The 22,242-nt window shown below is 37.4% G+C and overlaps 1 protein-coding gene across 2 annotated transcripts in view; it reads right to left on the bottom strand.

Moving 5' to 3' along the window:
- The window catches only part of ANO10 (anoctamin 10), a 122,178-nt gene that overhangs the window by 18,202 nt on the left and 81,734 nt on the right, over positions 1-22,242 (bottom strand). The window lies entirely within an intron of this gene.

Genomic DNA, 22,242 nt, shown 5'->3' with positions numbered 1-22,242 from the left:
TATCAAATAATAACTCTAAAATTCAAGCAAGTCTGAATTTCAGTGGTGGCCAACCACTGTCTCCTAAAATTTGCAGTTTTCACAGTATGTCTCTTTAAAACCACCTGAGTCAGATCTCTAAAGGGCCAGAGGGCCATGGAGCAAGAGACCACAAAGTAACCTTCCACCTTTCTAGTGAAATTGGCCACCAGCCAATTCCAACAGAAGTCATAACTTTACAGAGGTCTCAAGGATGCCAAGTGTGTCTCTTCACCTTATGAAAATCAGTAGCTGTGTATGCACAGAAATCCAAATCTACAACCTATCACTGAAAACAGAACTGTAGCTCAGAATAACTGCCACTGGTTAAATGAAGACATGTGCACAGCTGCCGATAGGCTCAGGAAAGGCAGGACATAAATCCTGAGGAAATCAGGCTTCATTAGTTCTGCTGCCTGTAAGGAAATTGCAATGGGAGAACATGCAAATGGAAAAGTTTATTGTATAAGAAATCAGTCCAATCTCCTTCACAGTATCTGTCCCTGTACAGTCTTGATAAAATACAGTCTTGATTTTCATTCCCTTTCCTGTTTACAACCTGCATTTATCAGAATTCTGCTATTTTCACTAGTCTCTCAGCATACAGGTAAATAATTTTTTAATTCCTTTTTACTTTAATCTAAAAAAGACTGTAAGACTTTATGTCCAAAATACCTTTTAGCCTTTTTCTGTCTCTAAATGAAAGTTATTGTTCTATTTGAGAGAACACACAGGTAAAAATAAATTTTATAACATTTTAAAATAATAAAATTAATGCAAGCCTGACAGAAGGAAACTGTCAAGTGCAACAAAAATCAGAATAACTACAACTTACTGCTTTGATAAACTTGAAAACACTCATAGTTTATAGAAATGTAGCTCTCAAAGGAGCCAGGAGAATAATATGTGCCATGGCAACCAAACAGAGCAGTCTTCTGGCACTTTCTGAATGAGCATTTAGGAGGAGATTAATTCAATACTCTGCATGATGAAAGGGCTCTTGAGATCCATAACTGTCTCCCACAAATTACCCTTATTGTACAACTGGATGTTTAGAACAGATTGCACATTATCTATATTGAACTAGAGCTTTCACAGCAAATTTATATGAAACAGATTAAGCCCACATGATGTGTCACACTATTTTTCACCCACTCATTTCAGGGCATTTATAAAAATGGGCATTTTATTAAATGGATCGTTGCAGTTTTGCAGGATTTATTTTTAAGCTTATTTATATTTAGAAGTACTCTAAAGCCTTTTTACTATGAAACTTTGAAATTTCTGAGACACATAAAAGCATAAAAAGATACTACTACAGAATTTACAGTCTGGTATGTAAACGGACAGCAGAAAGTCTGCCACATAAGCAAGCATTATTGTCTTTGTTGTGCATTTCCCGCTGTTTTGAACTTACAGTAAATTAAAAAGATGACATACCTCAATAAATAATTATGTCTTCCTATTTATATATATGAAACCATATTTTTCAGCAAATGCAGCACCTGATGAGCACCGGACAGCTCAATGAAAGCAAGTGTCTTATAGAACGTGTTTTAGAAAGAGTGTGTTAAACCTCTACCTGCTTCATCAGAATCTAAATTACTATAGAATCTTTCCTCCCAGGAAAAAAGTGATTTGGTATTTTGTTTACTGATTTCCTTACATTGCATCCAATCGCACTGTACAACATAACAACCAGAAGAAACTTGGAGTAAAACAAGATCTAGAGTGCAAGCGCATTATAAATGACTGCAGGAGAGAAGAGCCAGCCAGTTACTCTTAAGAAAGAGGAAATAATGTATTTTCTCTTCTGAGGCTACTGAAAACTCTTCTCTGCAGCCCAGCAATGCTCAAGATGAAGTATTTCACCTGCTGGATTAAATGAAGAGCTTTCCAGTTGTCTGCAGTTATGAGTAAAACCTGAATTGCACAAAATATTCTGGAGGATGCACACCCAAAAAGTAATCTCAGCCAAACTGAAGAGAGCTACTTGAGACTGAAGATTATAAATAGCTTTGATTCAGTTTTGTATCTGGCAACTGCAATGAATGAAAGGTGAACTTTTCAAAAGATTTCTAAAGACCACACAATTTGTAGTGATAGACAGTGGAAATTAGACACTTAATCCATCAGCATTTCTGAAAATCTCACTTTGGCTTTGATTACATTATCATACATTATTTCTGAAAAAATCCTATCTTCTTTACAAGTAGGAATACATTAGGCAGGCAACAAGAAGAACAAAAAAGTAGTGAGTGTAATTACAATTTTGAAGATCCAAGACTTATGTAGAGCTACCATTTATTTGCAAATGAGACAATTCTGAATCTACATCACTTATTTTGTACTCTGTACTGTGTGTGGAGGCACTGAGTATCCTGAATAATAAACACCATGTAAATCAAGGAACAGCAGTTAGGTTCTAAGCACAGAAAAGTAAGTATTTACCTTGCCATTAAACAGTAAAAATAAAAATAAATTTAGGTGAAGCAACCTCACTCACTGAACATTCTGTAAATTAGACTGAGCTAAGAACATTGGGTGGAATCAAAATCCAGAGCACAAGGAGCAAAGCTGTGGTTTGCCAAGTTCCCTTCAAATTACTACTTCTCACTTCAGTCCCATTTTACAATTATTATATCATTGACAAACCTTCAGGCCTCACTATGGTACTGATAATTAATGCTGTTATAAGTTGGAGAAGGTCTTTAAAAACATTAGGCATTTTAAGCATTCCAACATCACTAAAAAAAAATCCCTCTGGGCTTGGGAATAAGAGGCTCTCAAACCTAATGGAGTTGGGCTGATTATTCCGGCTAAAGACTTTCATGTTTCTTGACTCTTTTAAAAAGCAATGAAGTGAAACAGATTTGTACATTTCACCATTTAAACTCTACAGGAAAGCTACACCGGTTTTAATACCTGTATTTTAGAAAACAGTTGAGGCTTTGCAAACCAGTATAATGATACCTCTCCCAGAAGCACATCTGTTGATTAACAAACCTCCAAAACAAATCTTTCCTGTATAAATAGAATTAAATGTGCTACAATTTCAAGCCGACGTATTTCCAAGGAATTAGAAACACTAATTTGAAAATTGTCTCAAAGGATTTGCAGAAGTACTTACATGATGGAGTAAATTACTTCTCCCCAATACTACTGCCTCAAGATCATTATTTTTCAAAGCTCCTCTTCACAAACAAGCTAGACAAATCTACAAAATGTGGTAAGAATTTGAATTTGCAATTCATGAAAGAAAATATGTAACCAGAGAGCAAAGAATCATTCACAGATATGAACCTATCCCCAAACCAAATTTCTCTGTCTCCATGTCAGGCGAATCTGAGGCTTTATGCCTGCACTCTTCCCTCCCTCTCTTTCATAAAAAGCCCCAGCCACAAATGTCACAGTTAAAATTATCTTTCTGATCTGTGCCTTTAAATTTTCACCATTCTCTTCAGCCTACTGTTACTTCACATGAAACTAAATTTTGACTTTTGGAAATTTTTTCATCTATTCTGCACCCACTTGCTCCATTCTGACACAGAGAACTTAACTCTTCTCATGGCTTTGCCAAAAAGTAATTCCTTGTTAGCAGGCTTCTCTCTCAATATCATTGTTCATTCATGAGGCCACACAGGCATGGAAAAGCTCTCCATGAGCATTCAGAAAAAGTATCCTGAAAAATCACTTTTACTTTTTATAAAGAACAGTTCAGAGAACTCTGATCAGGCACTTATTAGTCATTTATCGTGAACATGTTTTCCTGGGAGGGCTAAGAGCTCTTCATTAGATCTGATTAGATCTGCCAAAATACTTGATTGGGTTTTTTTTACCATGTCCTCCAGAACCTATTTTTCCTATAGTTCTAATATTGTAGTTTAATGTAATAGAAAGTATTATCTAATCTTAGCTATAGATATCACTACTTGTCTCCCATAATAGTTACAGTGAGAAACTGGAAATGCAGCATGACCTGTAACATATTTAGAGTATAGTATTAGGAAGGGAATATATTTTGTAGGAGTGAGTTCTTTTTATGACTGAGTAAAGACATAATGAGAGCTGTACTTCATATTAGGAAAAGTTTTATAGCTCCAGATATTCTGAATGAATGTAAAATTTAAATTTAGTAAGATGTGTTCTGAAGGCAACCTTGTCATTTAAACACCTTTTGAGTCCTTAGGAACAGGGCTGACTGTTGCCTTGGAAACAAAGACTGATCTAGTGTGCTCATTTCAATGGATTCAGTCAATTTGAAGTCAAATTTCCAACTGCTAATTTTATAGACAGTGCAGGTGCAAAAGTTTTTAAGATCAGAACAGAAATGGTTTACAATGCTGCTCCCTGACAACAGTACATATTTATTTATTTATTTTGCACTGCCCTTGGGAAATGAGGATATTCTTGCATAACACTCTCCAGGAAACTCAATTATATATTGTCCCTCTGCATAAGAGGGTGATTATGATAATGGAGGAAACAAACCTGAAAGTAAAAATGCAAAAACCTTCAGGCATAAACAAACAATGTATAATTTGGTCCTTGTGTTCTTTAAGTTGATCTAGGATATTTATATGTAAAAAACAGGAAAACAAGCAAAAAACCACCCTATGCTCTACTTCTATGGATACACTCTTTTTTTCTATGTATCTATGTTTAGATAAAGTATTTGTAAAAACGAGGACTAACATTTAAAAGGACATTCCATTCATCATTTCAGTGAAGCCACTTTGTTTAAATGAAGCACAAAAAAAGGACAGGAAGAGACCCTACCAAGGAGGACCTCTGATAGGCAATGACCCCCATATTTTCTGAAGCTCAAATTCAGTCTTGTGGGCTCCATTATTCACCCTGTAGTAAATCATGACATATCTAATTTTGCTCTTTACTTGGTCAACATATAAACATTCCACTTTCAAACAGGATTTAAATTATGAGCCAAATTCTTAGCTTCTACCCATGAAAATATTGACATTTCACCCTGAAGGAGACTTGTCCCAAGATGCTCCAAGTACAGTTAACAGAGAGGGGTAAATTCCTTCATAGACTTAGATTCCTCTTCAGAGGAACCTCTTTCTCTGTTTTCTTCAAGATATGGAGGAGACTGGCATATCTTAAGCAATTTTTCCCAGTATGTATGCTATTCAGTGCAGGTAATTTAGTAGTCCTAGCTAAGATAGCAAAATGCCAGTAGTACATAAATACCTCTAATCAGCTATACAGGTTTAATGCTGTTAAAAATATTTTTTCTTTCTTACATGCAGAGGCCCTTTAACTTCTATTATCTCCCACTGTCAGAAAGTTACAAAGCACATCCCCAGAGAATTCATTCATCAATGCAGTTTGCAGAAACTATTGTTTCCACTCAGCTGTAAAAGAATCACTCACTTGCCCATCTTATATCTGCATTCTCCATTCCTGCTGGTGAAATTCAACCACACTTCACTTCAGTATTCCAGGATTTAATATACATAAAACTTTCTCATGACTAGCCTTGCCTTTCTAATCAAACTGCAGAATCCCTAACTAAAAGACTAATAAAAATGGAAATAATTTTACAAGAGAAAGAACAGTTCATACAGAAAAAAAATTATTTTCACACAAGCATATGCAGTATAGGGGCCATAGGCAGCACATATACTCAAAGGGGGAAAAAATCCTCAAACCTTAAAAAGTCCCTGAAATAATAAATAAAATTTATTAAACAAAGCAGATACTGAATGATTCAGCATTTAAAAATTGCCATGGACAAGTTGATTCAGTATTACCAAAAACAGTTGTAAGGGTATATGGCTATGTACAGACTCAGAGGCAAATGCAGGTGTATAAAAAACGTGTATATATGCACAGGAGTTAGTGTATTAGGAAAATAAAAAAGTACTTCTAATAGAATAAGAGAACTCACAGTTAACATACATTTCAATATGATAATGAAGGCAGGAATTGCTCATTACTTTTTCTACTGTGGAGATAACAAAATTGCTTGATTTTGGTATCAATGCAAAGCTAAAAAGCAAATGAAGGAACAAGATCTTCTAAATGTGCCATGTGCAACTACCTTTCCTGTCACTCCTCCACCTTCCTCAACTTTCAATTTCAGGTTTCAGTATTCAGCTTTTTTTGCACCAGGCTTTCTTTGGAAACCATCACATTCTGTTATCGCTGAAATGAAGGCCTAGAAGAACTGAGTATTTTGAGTGGTATAACAAAAATGTGTGCATAATGAGGATAAATTAAATGCCATTTAATCTATTTGAGAGGCTGGGATATATTGTTCAAATACTGAATATTGTGATGAGTGAACTGAACAATTCAGAATAGATTCTTTTTTTCCATAGTTCTTTCTTTGTGTCCTTATAAAATCAATGTAAACAAACTGCCTAGCAGAGCAAGGCTGCCATGGGTACTTAAATGACTTTTTTCAGCTCGTTTCCTTTCCTGGATTAATTCCATTGTCACTTTGTGTAGAGCTGTGGAACACTCATAGTGGCAAATAAATGATGTTTACAAAATACCCACTGTACAGGGACTTTAAAATGCCTAACAGCTGATTAGAGACCAGGGTGAACTGCAATGAGGCAAGGAGTGCAGTTATGAAATCAGGTTCAGGAAACTCACTGCATGACAACCTAACAATCTCTCCCATCGAGACAAGAAATACTAAGATAAATAAAACAGAAAAATGCAAAACTGGGAAGACTGGAAGAGTCTACACACAAAGATGATTAAAGACAAAAACTCTTTCAGAACAAAACACAATGAACAGATACAAAAAGCAGGTACAAAATTTGAGAGAATAAATTTGAGAGAGGAAGGGGAGGAGACTATTTTTATACCAAACAACTCTGTAAACCACATTTATTTCATACTCAGGGACACTTTGTCAGATAACAGTAACCATCTAGCTGCAGATTGACGTACAGAACTACCTTGTTGCAACAGTAACGAGCTAACTTGTTTGCCCCTTGTTTATATAAAGACTCAATGCTAAAAAAACCACTATTTTACCTTAACTGGTTCTTTAAGTTATATTGTATGGATTTGCTGCTGATACACTTGACACACATGATTGTTGTGGACAGCCAGTCCTGAAATCCCAACTGGAGAAGAAACAACCAGCTCCCCATTTCTTTATAGATAAGAAATCAGTAAGAGATAAACTCTGCTGTGGCAAAAAATTACAGTGCAGCATGATGAACACAGGCTATACATACTGCATATACATATCTCCACATGTAAATAATCGTATGATATAATTTCATTACATAAAAATGCCTGCAGAGATCTTGCTCCCAGTGACTAGTGACTTGCAAGTGGACAGGATGTTTGTGCAAAATGTTCTACTTAAACAGAACAGGAACTGCAGTACAGCTTCATGGGGCAATCCTCCTAGACATGGGAAATAAGGACAGAGAACTTCCTCAAGGAAAAGACACGAAACTCAGTTTGCACCAACAATGCAAAAAGCACTTATTCACAAACTAGACATTGAGATCCCAGCAACTGTGAGGTGACAAAAAGTGTTTCATGGCACTGAAGAAGGAAAACAGGCTACAGTAACTTCTGCCAAACTTCTGTCTCTTCATAGAGTTCACGGAAAGCTGAGATTCCTGTAGGACCAGCCAAGAGACTGAAATAGCAGAAAGCTTTTGCAGGAGGCTGGGAGGGAAGGTTTGACATACAGCTGAACTGCCCCTCACTCTGGCAGGGAACTGCACCACCAGCACTGTAACACACCAGAGGCAGCAATGCTGGGTAGGAACACAGAACCCAACTGCAGGTCTGAGAAGCACCACCAGGCAGAAGAGGTAACTGGGCTACAGGCTGGACTCAGGTATTAGCAGTCTCTAACAAAAAATGTGTTCAGTTTAGTTCAATGTTGGTCAGGTACAGAGGCTTCACCTTAATGGTGACTGTCTCACAACCAAAGCAAACTGTTTCTGGACAGAGTGAAACTAATACTGCTCCTGTTTTGTTTGAACAGTGACCATTACAGCACTCTGTCAGTACTTAGCTCTGGACATGTGATTTGTTCCACAACATCTGGATGAGAAGAAGCTCCTTGCAAACATTCCATGCCATCTGCACAAAGGCATTGTGCTGCCTTTCCCACCTCCAAGCAAGTTTTTGAGAGGAGAGTGAAGGATGAAAAAGAATACTCCTTTGCAAAGCTGAATTCAATTTCCCAATAACTTAAGAAGAGAATGTCTTATAGAGTTCTCATCTGTTATCTATTACAGTTACTACAGTGATTTCAACCATTTAACCTGTAATATAAATTAAATCTGGCACACTGTCAGGAAGGAGCTGTAGCTATCTGACCAAAGAATGAAGAATTGAGCTCTTACTGCTACCATTAAAATGTGCTGCAGAGGGTGGAAAAGGCTCATCATCAAGCACCTTTCGATTTTGATCTTAAATTGCGATGGATTAAAGAAGCCTCAGCAAATATTCCCCCATGAGAAATATCCATGCTTCTATTTGCAGGAGAACTGAAGTTAAATCTGCAGAAGATTTAAGTAGCAATAACAAAATAACTAGCAAAAAAAAAATGCTGAGCTGCAATTCTTTTTTTGCAAATGCAAAGAAATGCATTTTCAGACTGCATATAAAGAGCAGGCATTTCCTGCTGGTCCTAAAATCTCCCCACCACTTCATAGTACTGAAACATGTTCCACTGCAATATAAGTTGCTGAATGTGATTTATTATTTCATACTGCTACCCAGTTAAAAAAAAAATTCTCATGGACACTTGATTCTCTTCTTCTTACAAATCATTGTATTACTTTTGAATATTTTGATATGTATCTCTCATGCAATCATGCTGCCACTGCTGCAGCAATAACAGATATACCCATTTTCCAAGAGTGCTGTGTGTGTTTCCAGGCTGGTTTCAGGCGGGTGGCAGTGAGTTTTGGAAGCACAGCCGGTGACCTGGAGCACAGGGGAGCTCTTATGTAACATGCTTATACACCTTACATAACTTCCATATACTGTGACAGCCAAACCATCTCCCAGATATTTGACTATCTGACAGCTCTCCCTCTCCACCTCTCTCACTATCTGGCTTTCAAGGAGATATTTTAAAGAACTCCAAACAATCCTGCCCCACTTCCCCCGCCCACCGAGCTCCCCAGTTACAGACACTAATGGCATCACGCTAGCTACCAGCAGGAACAGATGAGGTCTCTGCTTTTTGGACATTTTCACATATATCCCCTGCCAGTAAACCTAACTTTAGAAAAATCACATTTTGCACACTACAGCCATGGTTTCACAGCAGGAGAAACCTGTGTTTTTACAAGTGCTTTTTCTTCTCAGTCCCCAGTAATTTAATCTCTAGCTGAGTGCATGGCAAATATTAACCAAGGGCATTCACTAAGGAGGAAGGGAAAGAAAATTTGTTGAGTAGTAAGTAGTATTTAACTCAAGTATTTAACAAAGCTACAACTTTTGAACATATTCTGTGAAAAAATAGTTCTTACCAAGTGATATCTGAGATCTCTGCTGGTATAAATGCAAATAACAAGGCATTTTTAAGACAATTACCTCTATTTGCCTTTTCTAGTATAGTTACACAATACATAATGCATTTTTAAAATATGTTTGTTTATAATAATTTATAGCTTGCAGAAAACATTTGTGAAATAAAGTCTTTCCAGAAACTCTAGGTATAAACAATGAACTCCTACATTCTGGGTCAACAAAAAGTTTACCTCCTAACATGTTGTAGCCTAACAGCCTCATTTAGCACCAGTATTATAATGACACTGGCAGAATACAAAAAGCAGAGATGCTATATATAAAGTATTTTTATATATATATATATAGTATATATATATATAAAAAGTATATATATATATATAAAAGTATATATATATATAAAAAGTATATGTACATATATAAAGTGTGTGTATATATATATATATATATATATATGCAAGTATAAAACAACCATCTTACTTTTTAAGTGCCAGCTCTAAGGAAGAAGAACCACTCAGGTTTTGGTTTTTTTGCCATTGAATTTGGGACCTTAATTGTGAGATACCCTCTCTTTAACCTTGTCAACAAAAACAGAACACAGAATCTGAATTTAAAAAGTAGCATTTAGCAGTAGCAAGCTTAGAAACACAGTCAGAGGATACAAGATAAATTGACCTAAAAAAGCTAAGAGGCTTTGGGCATTAAAGCAGACTCTCAAATGTTTATCTTAGTGCAACAGTTTTGCCCTCAAAGCTACCCAGTACGATTAATGTTTGCTGGAAAATATTATGCACACACAATACCTAAGTAGAAAGACAGTAACTTTTAAATGCATATCCTCTAGGGAAAGCAGTTGCCTACAGTCAGCTGAACTTTTCAAAACCTGCTTATTGTGACTATAAAGATGCCTTTAAGAAAATAAATAAAGTAAATCAGTAGTTACAAAGGAAAGATGCAAGTCTAGTGGTAGGCAGAAAGCAGGGGCTGCTGGAATTTGGCTACACATTATGCAGGTGCTGGCCAGAACTCACTAAGAAAAATGTCCCCACTAGAACTACAGGAGATTCCAAACAGAAAGATTCAGCTTATGTATTTTTAAGTACTCCTTACATGAAACAAATCCTTCTGCACATAAATGCCTCTCATAAGAAAGCTAATTACTAATGGAATGTTTAATTTAGAATTAATTTTTCAGATGCACAATACAACTTTATGTAAGAGTCACACATGTAAATAACGCAATATATGCATGAATACGTACCCATTCCTCATCATTGCAATATTTTCTTCTTACATAAAGTTAACAAAGTTTGAAAGACTGGACTTTTAAGTGTCCCTGTACAAAGTGACAGAGATGACCTTAGCTATTTTAAGAAAATAAACAATATCATGGCACTGTTACGTTGTGGTGTAACTGCCAAGCATACTTCAAAAACACAACAGGCCATGAGATCAAACCAAGTCATGATATCTTGTATAACGACAACTACCAAACTGGCATTGCTCCAGACTTTCCATGTTTTGGCAGATGAAGCAATTTTCCATGAAAAATGAACAGGAAAGTACCCTTTAGCACCTAATATCCCCACTCTGGTGGCAAGAAACATATTAGGTAAATCAATTCAGGTACTGTAATCAGGTGGAAGAAAAGAAACTACAGGAATCTTGCCAACTTGAATTTCCCCAAATTTGGTAATCTGTCTAGCTTTCATTGTGTTAGCAAAATGTTAACCTGGCCTCCAAGAAACAGGACTATTTGTACCAATGCACATTATTTGACCATCTATACATAAACAGAGGAAAAAAGGAGTCAGCTAAAGCCCTGAAGCATGTGATTTGATTATAATAATTACCTTAAAGCAAATTTGCAAGCATCATTAACAAGCTAAAAGTAAATCAAGCCATCATATTTTCCACAAAGCCCATAAAATAAAGTTACAGAAACTCAAAATCATGTATTACAGAAGGCAAAAGGACCTCCATGACAATTTGGCCAAATATCTCTTTTCATATATAAAAGCTAAAGACTTTTTCCCACCAAACCCAACTGAAAGCTATTAAAACATCTGCAAATAATCATCCTACATCCTTGGCACCAAGGATAATGAGTTGTGGTACCGCTTCCTGAAGGATACTGTAGACCCTAAAGCCAAAAACGGTTCAAAAGGGAACAGAATGCTACCATGGAGAAAGAATAACTGAAAATTACTAAATACGAAGATACTGCATCTGTCCTAGAAAAATCAGGAGCTAGAAATGACTGGAAATTGTGGGAGTTTTAGGAGGAAGTACAGCACCTAGTTGCCACATTTTCCTGCTCTTTTCTAGACGTTTGTGGATGCTGGTAGAGATGGCATACTATCTTTGATGAAAGTTCTTTTTGTCCCTCATACACTTGTTTTCTAGTCTGGACCAACATCAATCTATTTTCCCAGATACAAAATCATGCCTCCTTTATGTAATGCCTGATTTCAGACACCGGGCCACATGACCTTTCCATCAAGAAGTCAAAAAGGTCTCCCACTACACTTCCACGCACTAGCAAACACATACCTACACAACTCACATAATGACATCTCTCACCCTTTTCTTGACAAGCTAAATAAATTGTCCCTAAATAATCCCCCCTGTATTATGGCAGCAAAGGTTACAAACTGCTGGTTCAGGCTGTCACATAATTTATGAAAATCACTTGTACATGTATTAAAAAGAACTGCTGATACTGAAACAAAAGGCTTATAAATGTCCCTGTGGTAGACAGAGACTTCTCACACTCATCTTAAATGTGCATTAGCTGGAAAAAGTATCAAAGCTTAGTCTCTGAAGACTTTCGTATCATCATCATCATCTCCTGCATTCTTGTACACCATCACAGCTCCTTTCTGATTCCCTAATCATACAGGCCCATTAAGAAATGCCAAGACCAAGTTCCTTTGACAATACAAGTGCCACCAGTCTCCTCGTAAGGAAGCTAGTCGGTTGCAGGAAATGAAGATAACAGCAAGTTAGAACTTCTTTCTGGTTGATACCTCACACCTGCTTGTAGCAAAGTGACTCAACATAGGGTCCTGGTTTTGTTGCCTGAGGTGGCACAGGGAGAAAAAGGGACTCTCCATTTTCTTTCCCTTTCATGCACAGACCCTCTGCATCTTCCTCAGACACTGGACATCCTGTCGTGCCCTGCTAAGGGATCAAATTTTCTGCAGTTCCTCATCATTTAGCAGTTTTATTCCAATCAAGCAGTGTCCACCACTGAACAGCGTATCTCCACCACAGTTGCACAATCATTAGTGAAAATATTACTTTCCTCACCATATCTGTGAAACACATATACTAAATTTTGCTGGTGCTGTTCTGCCACACATATCTATCAACTTGGAGTTAGTGTCCTTACATCTCTACTTGTGACAGAGGTTGGGCTTTTTTGTTGTGACACATGCACGTTTTTACAAAGCAAATCTCTCATACAGTTCAAACTGTTCCAGAAAGAAAAAATATGGATTTTATTTTAATCATCCAAAGCAAATAGGAGAAAACTCCAAAAACCTCTCTAACAAAATGTCACTCTGCACAAAGTGTTTATTTTTAAAGTATGACCTTTCCTTGTCCACAAGGAGCTTCAGTTACATCAATTAGCTCAACATGGGGATGTGGGCTGGATGACTTCTTGCTGTCCCTTCAGAACTACGCCAGTCTATAATTCTGTGAAATCACAAACTCTTAAAGAATGTGTTTAAATACAGTTTAGGTGTCAGTCTGGATACTGGTAAAGGGCAAAATTATTTATGACATGGTAGCAAAATTCCTTATATCATGGATACAGCAAGTCTTAGAAAACAGGTACTGACACAGAACACATAATTGCTCATTATCTATGAATAAGTGGGTGGTGTCTATTCTGATACAACAGAGATACCATCAGACATAATTATTTTTCAGCTGACATGGATGAGCATATGTAGAGTTTGCAGAAGCCTTCAAATACAATGGAGTCAAAACAAATAAAACCACCTTTGTTGGACCAAGCTGCTTCATATCCGTCTGTTCACTTGGAAGGTTTTCCTCAGCACAAATTTGACTATGTTCAAATTTTTGAATTATCACTAATTTTGAGAAGCAGTAAAAAGGACAAGTAGACAAAACTGGGTTGCCAAATAATGTGCATAAATTACAAGACTAGAAATGAAATATGAATTGATAATTTGTTCTAGGAAATTATGAGTGGCAGAAAAGCCCCAAGCCAAAATTCAAATGTTGCCATATGTTGGGAACTCAGTGACTCCTAGGGAATGGTAATTTGACTAAGAGTCAATCACTTGCACTACCTGCCAGGCAGGTGTCCCCAGACAAACACCTCAAGAGACAGAGGCATTCAAAGACTGAAACCTCCTGCAGTGCAGTCTTTGCCTAGTTTTGGAGAAGGAAGAGCAACCATTCCATCCATCCTGAACTCCAACCAGGTAAGAGGGTGAGGGAAAGTTAATGCTTTAAGGCAAGTTTGTAAAAAAAATATCGTCTTAATGGATATTACTGGTACAGAGCAGTAGTTGGGAGACGTACTGCACAAATTGTCACTGCTTGTGTGACAGGAATCCAAGCCATGCAGGACAGGGTTCACTCTGTGACAAAGGAGTGGTCTTTGCAGAAGAGATCCCTGATGAGATTAAAGTTCAAGCCATAGCTGTAGCAGAAAGTATGAGGAAAGATGGTGCTGAGCATGGATTCAGTAAGGGACAGATCAAAGTGTCAGTAGCTTCTGCCCTCTTACTTTGCAACACAGTCCTTGACTGAACCAAGGGATTTTGCTGTCTCTTGTGAATTAAATGAAAACGTTCTGTGTTTATATCCACTGGTGACACTGTTCATACCTGGTTTGCCTATACATATCAGTGATTATAAAATAACCTTGGGCTGCCCATTAAAATAATACCTCTAACTTACAGATTCAGCTCAACACCATTGATTGAAAAATAGAGAAAATAATACACAACAGAGACAAGTATCAATTTTTACCTTTTTAAAATCACCCTCTCAATACATTTTCAACTATATCAGCTCCTTAGATGCTGGGAGAAGGTACAGAATTAGATATTTGAAAGTGCCAGAAGCAGCAGTCCATGAAACCACCTTCACAAACTTGTCTGTGATGAAAGTGTGAAAAACATTTGCACAAGGACTACTCTAACACACCAAAAGCATGTGCTACAGTTATGTATTTACAACACAATTAAGTATTAATACACACTATTGAATTTAAACAAAATGTACACACATTAGCTACTTTTTTTCTTTTTATGTTATCCAGACAAGCAATAACATCTCATTTTGAAATAAAAATTAATCAATATGGCAAGAACTTGACTATTTGCCACGAATTTTACTGAAATGGCAAATATATATCAGAGTGCTATTTCTCATACCACAGGAAGTGTGAGTATTGAAGGCAGCACCAGGAGGCACAGAGATTTGTTCAAAGTCAAAAATGAACAAAAGCCCAGTGGCTGTGTAGGCAACATACCCTAGTGAAGACTTGTTCTTAGAATCACCATAATCAGGCCATGCAGCATGTGCAAAGACTCAATCTAGGTACAAGTGTCATCACGAGCAACATGCAGACATGAATCCACTTCTAAATTTTTTCCTCTTTTTCAGGAATTCAGTGGGTTCCTGTTCTTTGGTCTCCAGTTACACCTCAGAATGCTCTTCCTGTAGACAGGATGACAGAGATCTTCTTGGGAGGAGGGGTGGTAGTTGTACAATCAGTAAGAGTTAAACACCTAAAATTTGCCTGAAATCATCATCTCCAAAAAGCTGAGATGCATCCTACTTATTTTCTTCCTGCTCACAGAGAAAGTTTCTCAGAGTCAAGTTTAATTATTTCCAATAAACTAGCATTACCTCTTAAAGTCCATTATTCTCACTGGGATCTTTTGAGGTGGCATAGGGAAAAGGATATTTAAAATGCAGTAGGTGTTTAGGAGTCCACAGCTGCTTGCAACAAATACTGTATTCTTTTATCATCAAATTCTATTCAGTTCTATAAGACAATCCCATTATCAAAGCATGGTAAGTGCAACCTGGTGGGATTCTTTTCTTTTGAAGGAATTTTAACATGAGAAGAGATTTAATTTTTGCTTCTCGCTCTAGTTCTTCACCTTCTCAGTAACAGATACAACCACATTCAGAAGTCTGTAACTACACTTGAATGCCCTGTGAGAGGCTGTTACCAGAGTTCCTGAGATCAAATCTCACTGTGCACTTTACCCTCATTTGTATGGGAAGTGGAACAGCCTCTTGCCTGACATTCAAACTAGTACACACATAATTGGGAACCCCACTGGGTTCTGAAACTATGAAAGCCTCATGTAGCTGCAGCAGTCTTACAGTAAGAACAATTTTAACCTAGTTTTTATCCTATCCCCTTACTCCAGGTTTCCTTGTTGAGATCACATCTTGTCAGTGACCTGGGACATCAGGCAAAACGAGAGTACTGAACTGACTGATGTTCATTCCACCACCAGGCTCTAGGTCAGGATGTGAAAAAAAGGTAAAATGGGTTATCTTTCCAGAGAGATTCAGCTGTTATGGAAACATAACGTGATGCACAATTTTACCCCAAGCAACAGCCACAGAGTTGGCTGAAAAAGAAAGTTACACCTGCTGGAAAGTTGGTGCAGTATTTGTTTCTGTTCCCATTAAGAGCATGCAAAAGTACCATCTACCATCTCAATATGCCTATTAAAAAGTTTATATTTCTACTGTTAGCTCTCAAGGGTCCCATAGTTCAATGTTGAACTTATTCCAAACCAGATAAACTTGTTGTCATCTCACCTTCAGCTGAAAAGCAGCAAATGGAGAGACACAAATCTTCTTCCCAAATTTGATTTTACTTTTACTTTCTTCAAAGAACACAATTTATTTTTGTTCTGCTAACACTTTTCTATTGAAAGAAATTTTCATTAACATACTCTCAAGCAAGCTCCAGGATTAAAGGAATTCATGTTTGAAATGCCCTGTCAAAACTATGTTTGAGCACAGTCTGTTCTATGACTGGGTACAAGTCTTTCTAGGCTTAAAAAAAACTGATATAAAAAACCTGAAAATATAATGAATCTTACTTGCATTATATCCTACTGCTACCAAACATATGCAAATGTTATACTGACATGTCTGAAAGTGTTCTTCCTATTCAACAGGAAAAAAACTGAATTTGTGAAGTTGAAGTAACAGGTTTGCCCTCTTAAAAGAAACCTACAGCAACCAACAATGATTAGCAATGGTTTTATTTTAACATCAGCTGTGTTATATCTGATTACACAAACCCACAGAGCCAAAGAAAAAAATGCAGCCACATATTTCTTCAGAAAGAAATGAAGGTTTTTAAAAAATTTTTTTTTCTTTAGAAACAATGCTATTTTCAAGGATTTTTTTTGTGGAAGAGTGGTGTCAAAACATAAAGCAAGTGGTTTATTTACTCATATTCTGTTTTAACCTAAATTCAATGTTTAAGCTCAAGTTTTTGCAGTCTTTTCTATAGGCTGTTTTCCAAATCTTAGATTATCTGAATGAAATCTTTTCATGTCAGCTACTTGCCCTTCCTCCAGTCTGACTGAAGCATTGCCAGCAAGCATTGGAAAAAGCTTCAGCGGTGTTTTGAGGGCAGTCCTGAAACCACAGGTCCCTCTAAATTCTGGTAATTATAGCATCAAATAAGGCAGAATCCAAGAGTTTGGTTCAGACTCACAAAAAACCGTCTTCAGTTCCCATTTTGCATTATAAATAATCAGGATGTTAAGAACTAATGACTTATGCTCTTCCAATGTTAGATAAAAACAAAGACCCTGTTCTCTTCCTTCCCACACAAAAAGAGAAAGGTCCTTTCGGAGGCTCACTGATAATTCAAGCAGCTCTTGGCACATCACCTCCACAGTCATCTTTTGAGACACATGATATGCTAGCACACAGAAAATCTCTGCAACAAAAACAGCTTGAAGAGGTGCAAGGAGACTGCACAAATGTCACACATACAGAAGACCCTTAAGTCTGCAATACTTCTGTTTTGATGTGAACTAAAGGAAGCTGTTCTCAGAGAGGCTACACACTCTAACAGGCCAGCACAGAGTATTCCTGCTGGAAAGGATGTGATTAGTGCTAGTGGGTACTATTCCCAGGGGAAATGGCAAGGTTCAGCAGTTGCAGTCAAAAACCAGAAACCTTGCCATTATTAAAGCTGCTGCAGTGTAGTGAATTGCAGCGATAAGGCATTGAAACTACTTGAATCAGGTTTTCACTGAGAGAACAGCAACTTTCACATACCAAAATACCTGCAGAGGGAAGGAGGATTTAAACTTTCCATATGACTGCACCTAGGTGAACAGACACATGTTCCTTTCTGTCATTGTCTCACTATCCTTTTCAAAAAGAAGCTTGTTAACACACTGCCATGTTTTGAAGAAGCCTCTGGTCAGTGATGATGATGATGCAGAGATCAGTCACAGCATTCCTAATTTCCTCCATTTCCTTGAGAGGGAACTGAGACACAAGAAACATTTTCAGGAAAAGGCTGACATTGCTGGAGAAATCCTAGCGAATGCTGCACCTACTGTTGCTTAAAAAAACTTGTTATTCTGCTGGAAATCATTAGCAAGGAACAGTACTGACACACAAACACCTGGACATCACTCTTAAGCAACTGAAGCAATTGTTTATGGATATCCAGACCACAGCACTGCCATTAAGCAATTGCATATGGATGGTACAACTGCCAAGGGAGATACTGTATGAAAGAGCAAAAGGTCTTAACTGCATTGCTTTATCACTCTCTGAACAGAAATACACCAGGGAGGATAAAGGAAGCATCTTTTCATGGCTGGTGCTCACTAAGCCTGACCCTTTTCATTACTGCCAGTTGAGGAAGGGTGACAGCTGTCACTCAGCTGACTGGGCCCTTTACTCATGAGCCTCTTATCTGTCTGGAGTCACTTTCTGGTGGAATATTTACAGATGGACAGCAGATACCTAACAGATGGGCTCGCTTCTTCAGAGGAAGCACTGAAAGGCTTCACATACCAAAAGGAAAAGGCATTCCTGTCAAAAGATACTGCCCACTGATGGCTAGAACACAAAGGAAGGAGTCAAGAGCACAGGGATGACAGGATATTTATAGATTAGGTCCCCTTAGAGGTAAGGGATGGGGATGAAACTGGGAAGGGATGCACAAAGCAAAAAATCCTCCATATCTGCATTTCTGCTCCAGCTTAAGAACAGTTTTTGTCCTCTATAGTTACTCTGAAAAAGCCAATTCTTGCATGAAAATGTATTTCTCTATTGTTGCCATCAGGGCTATGTTTATCTTGCTCAGAGACTGGTGCAGGAGATGTCATAAGGAAAAACATCTTTACCTGATTTATGTAATTCAGATGTTTTAATGCAGAAGTACCACAAAAAATGAGCATTTTCCTATCAATGAGCTTGTGTTTTCAGACCTGGTATTGATGCTGTGTAATGAGTTGCACTTTGTGAAAAGATAGGCATACCCCATCAATGTCAGTCGGTGTTAACACACTATCCTTCCCTGAAAAATATTAACTAGCTATACATTATCTTGGAGTTGATACTATCTGTACTTCATGATCAGAAAGTAATTGCATGAATAATTACTGTTTCCCAATTGGGCTACCTTTTGCCTGGGTCTAGTTTCAGTGCAGAAAAAAGGTATATATTTGATGTTTGCCTCAGTTGGAAGAAGGTAATACTGGGGAGATCTCCTAATACCTGAAAACGTGACTGTAACCTAGTCCATAAAATGAAAATTATGCTGTTTCATCTGTAGTTGTCTTGTGTTTCTGGAACTTAAACCTTTTGTAAGGATATATGTTGACCCAACTCCAACCACGAGGGTTTTTTGTCTATTCATTAAGCTTTGATCTATCCAGAAGCTGAAGTATTTATTAGTGAAACTTTTACTGTCGTTGCCCTGAAAATGCTAGATCGTGACTTCACACAAGTTTGACATCATTATTTCCATGTGCAATGTATGCAGGGGTAACTCCTGAACCACTGGAGAATTAACTGACTGTTCCCATGCTGCCTGCAGGCACATCTATACTTAGGCTTCCCTAAAATAGGAACTAGACCAAAGAGCATGGCATGCTTCTGTGCTTGTAGCAAGTACAGGCACCAGAGCAGAGTACTGCAAAGATGCAGGGAGAGTCTCAGGCACCTCACTCCACTTTACCAAGTGGCTACTTCCCCAGAAAGGATCCTGATGGGCCCATCATCCTGGCAATACCCATTTCTAGTTGCCCATTATCCAGGCACAAAGAACCTGACAACACTTAAGGGAGTGTGAAAGGACGTGCTCCTGCTCCTCTTCCAAGAATCTTGATCCATAATCTTTTTAGTACTGTACAAAGAAGTTCACATTAATCTACTTTCTGCCTCAGATCCCATCAAAAACAGAGTCTAACCAGCCTCCTCTATAATTCTTTCCATTGAAGGATACCAGGGAAATTTGAAGCAAAATCTACAGCTGTACCACATCCTCCAATTTGGATTCAGAAAGATGAACATACTTTGTCTTGAGTTACATAAACAAACAATACTAGAACTGTATCATAACAAAGTATTTCTCAAAATATACTTTCAGCCCATTCAACAGTCTACCCCTTTTCAACAGTCTTAAACCATGTAAAGAAATGTTTCAAAGAAACATTTCAAGAGTTTCTAAAAACCTTTCCTAAAGTTTGAGAACTTCAAAACAAGACTAACATTCCAATATAAAATGACTTCTTTTTTTTTTTTATGGCATTTTTTGCCCTTCAAAGTAGCATTTTTTTAACAAGCTCTAATTTTGACTATTCATCTCAGTTAGAGACCTGAGACACTACAGTCTCTAAAATCCCTTTCAAATAGACACTCAAGTCTTCAAATGGATTTGAACATAGAATAGTTACAGTCCCACTGCACCATGTTAAAAAGCAATTAACTTAGCATTAATGAAAATGTAAAAGTACTCCCACTGCCTAAAGTTAAGGATCCCAAACATAATCAATATAACTGTTCAAAGCAGCTGTATTAGGAGATCTTCTCTCCATGCACTATATACAGAGCCCAATAATCTGTTTTGGCATCTCAGAGTTTACAGTGTGGCATTGTTAATACCCTTCTAATAGCTACATCCCAAGATAGCAGTACTCCAAAAGATTGTATGGTAAAACACAATGGAATGCATGTCTGGATAGCATCAAGAAAGGAATGTGATGCATACTTGCACAAAAGTATACAAACCAGTTTCTTCATAACACTTGATCCTGCAACATATTTACCCCACATATTTATGCCTGTTGTTTTAAAAACATGTTTTGGGGGATTTTTTTGTTCTTATTTTTTGCTTCAAAGTAAGATATACAGCATAAATTATCATGTTGACTCTCAGTAACAAGAGAAAGAAATGGAAAATATGCTTCTGAATGAAATGTTTTGGTATCTTTTTGCAGTACCAATGTACTACTTTTAAATGCAGATCTTTTCACTCAAAAAACACTACAGAACGAGGAAGAAAGTCCAAATATCTACATGTCTGTGGCATACATAGCACAGTACCAATCAGGGGAAATCTAAAAAGGTGATGGCATATACTTGCATTTAAACTACCTATCAAGGCACTTGAAACTCAGCCAATACTCTTCCTAGATCCTTTAGGAAGTCTGAAAGCATAGGTGAGAACTAGGCCAGGTTTCTGGCTTTTGCTGAAATTCAGACTAACTTTTTGCTACTGAATTAATGAAGCAACCCTGAAAAAGTGGGAATCAGGCATATATCATTGTAGGAATGCAGAGATGCTAGGATAGGAGATGAAGACCTAACTGCTGACATGCAGACTCACATTGAAAGAGACTCTGTATATATTCCAGCTGGAACATTGTGACCAAAGGTGACTATATTCACTTGGCCTTAACGTTCCAGTGGGTGACCTAGTTTTGCCTGTCTACAAAATGAAAACAGAGAAAGAATAGCTGAAATAGAAATGTAGTCCTGTTCCTTTTAATATTATCTAAAAATCCCATGAGATTCCCTGGCCAGCTCCTGGTAACTTCATATTGAACTACTAGAGAGAAACAAAACTATCAGGCATTAGATACAATTGTGATTTGGATTATGTTTGTCAGGGCTGATTAAGAAAGACAGCACCGACCTCAATAGTGATGTTCTAGTATCACACAAAACTGTGGGATTTTAACTACAAAAGGCAGTGGATTGTTTATAGACTCAGTTTGTTCAGAATCAAGGGATCATTTTGTCAAATGCAGCTACAGTAGACGCTTTAAAAAGTAACTTTCCATTTTACACACATAGTAAATAGTATAGAGGAGTTTACACACGTGCATGTCAAGCACACAAACAACATATTCATGTAAAACCACCATCTGAAGTGTGAAAATATCTGAAACAACAAGAAATAGGGAAATCAGTCTCTGCAGCTCAATGCTGGAGTTTTTATTCTTAGCCTGTTTTCTGGTATGTAAGATAGCTTAGAAATCCCATCTAGCATTGTACAGTCAGAAACTCCTAAAGAATGCCATCACTGCAAAACCAGCTCTGTAGGATCTCTATATCCTACTGAAGGCAATCCCATGCAACTCTTCATCTCTTGTGACCTCCATCATTGACTCTACAGAATCATTGGCTAAAACAGAAATTTTCAGTAAAACAATCTAGTTTCTTATTTTCCTA

This window comes from Zonotrichia leucophrys, chromosome 2 (genome assembly GCF_028769735.1).
Source record: "Zonotrichia leucophrys gambelii isolate GWCS_2022_RI chromosome 2, RI_Zleu_2.0, whole genome shotgun sequence".
NCBI classification, from domain to species: domain Eukaryota; kingdom Metazoa; phylum Chordata; class Aves; order Passeriformes; family Passerellidae; genus Zonotrichia; species Zonotrichia leucophrys.
This window is presented reverse-complemented; position numbering and strand designations above follow the sequence as displayed.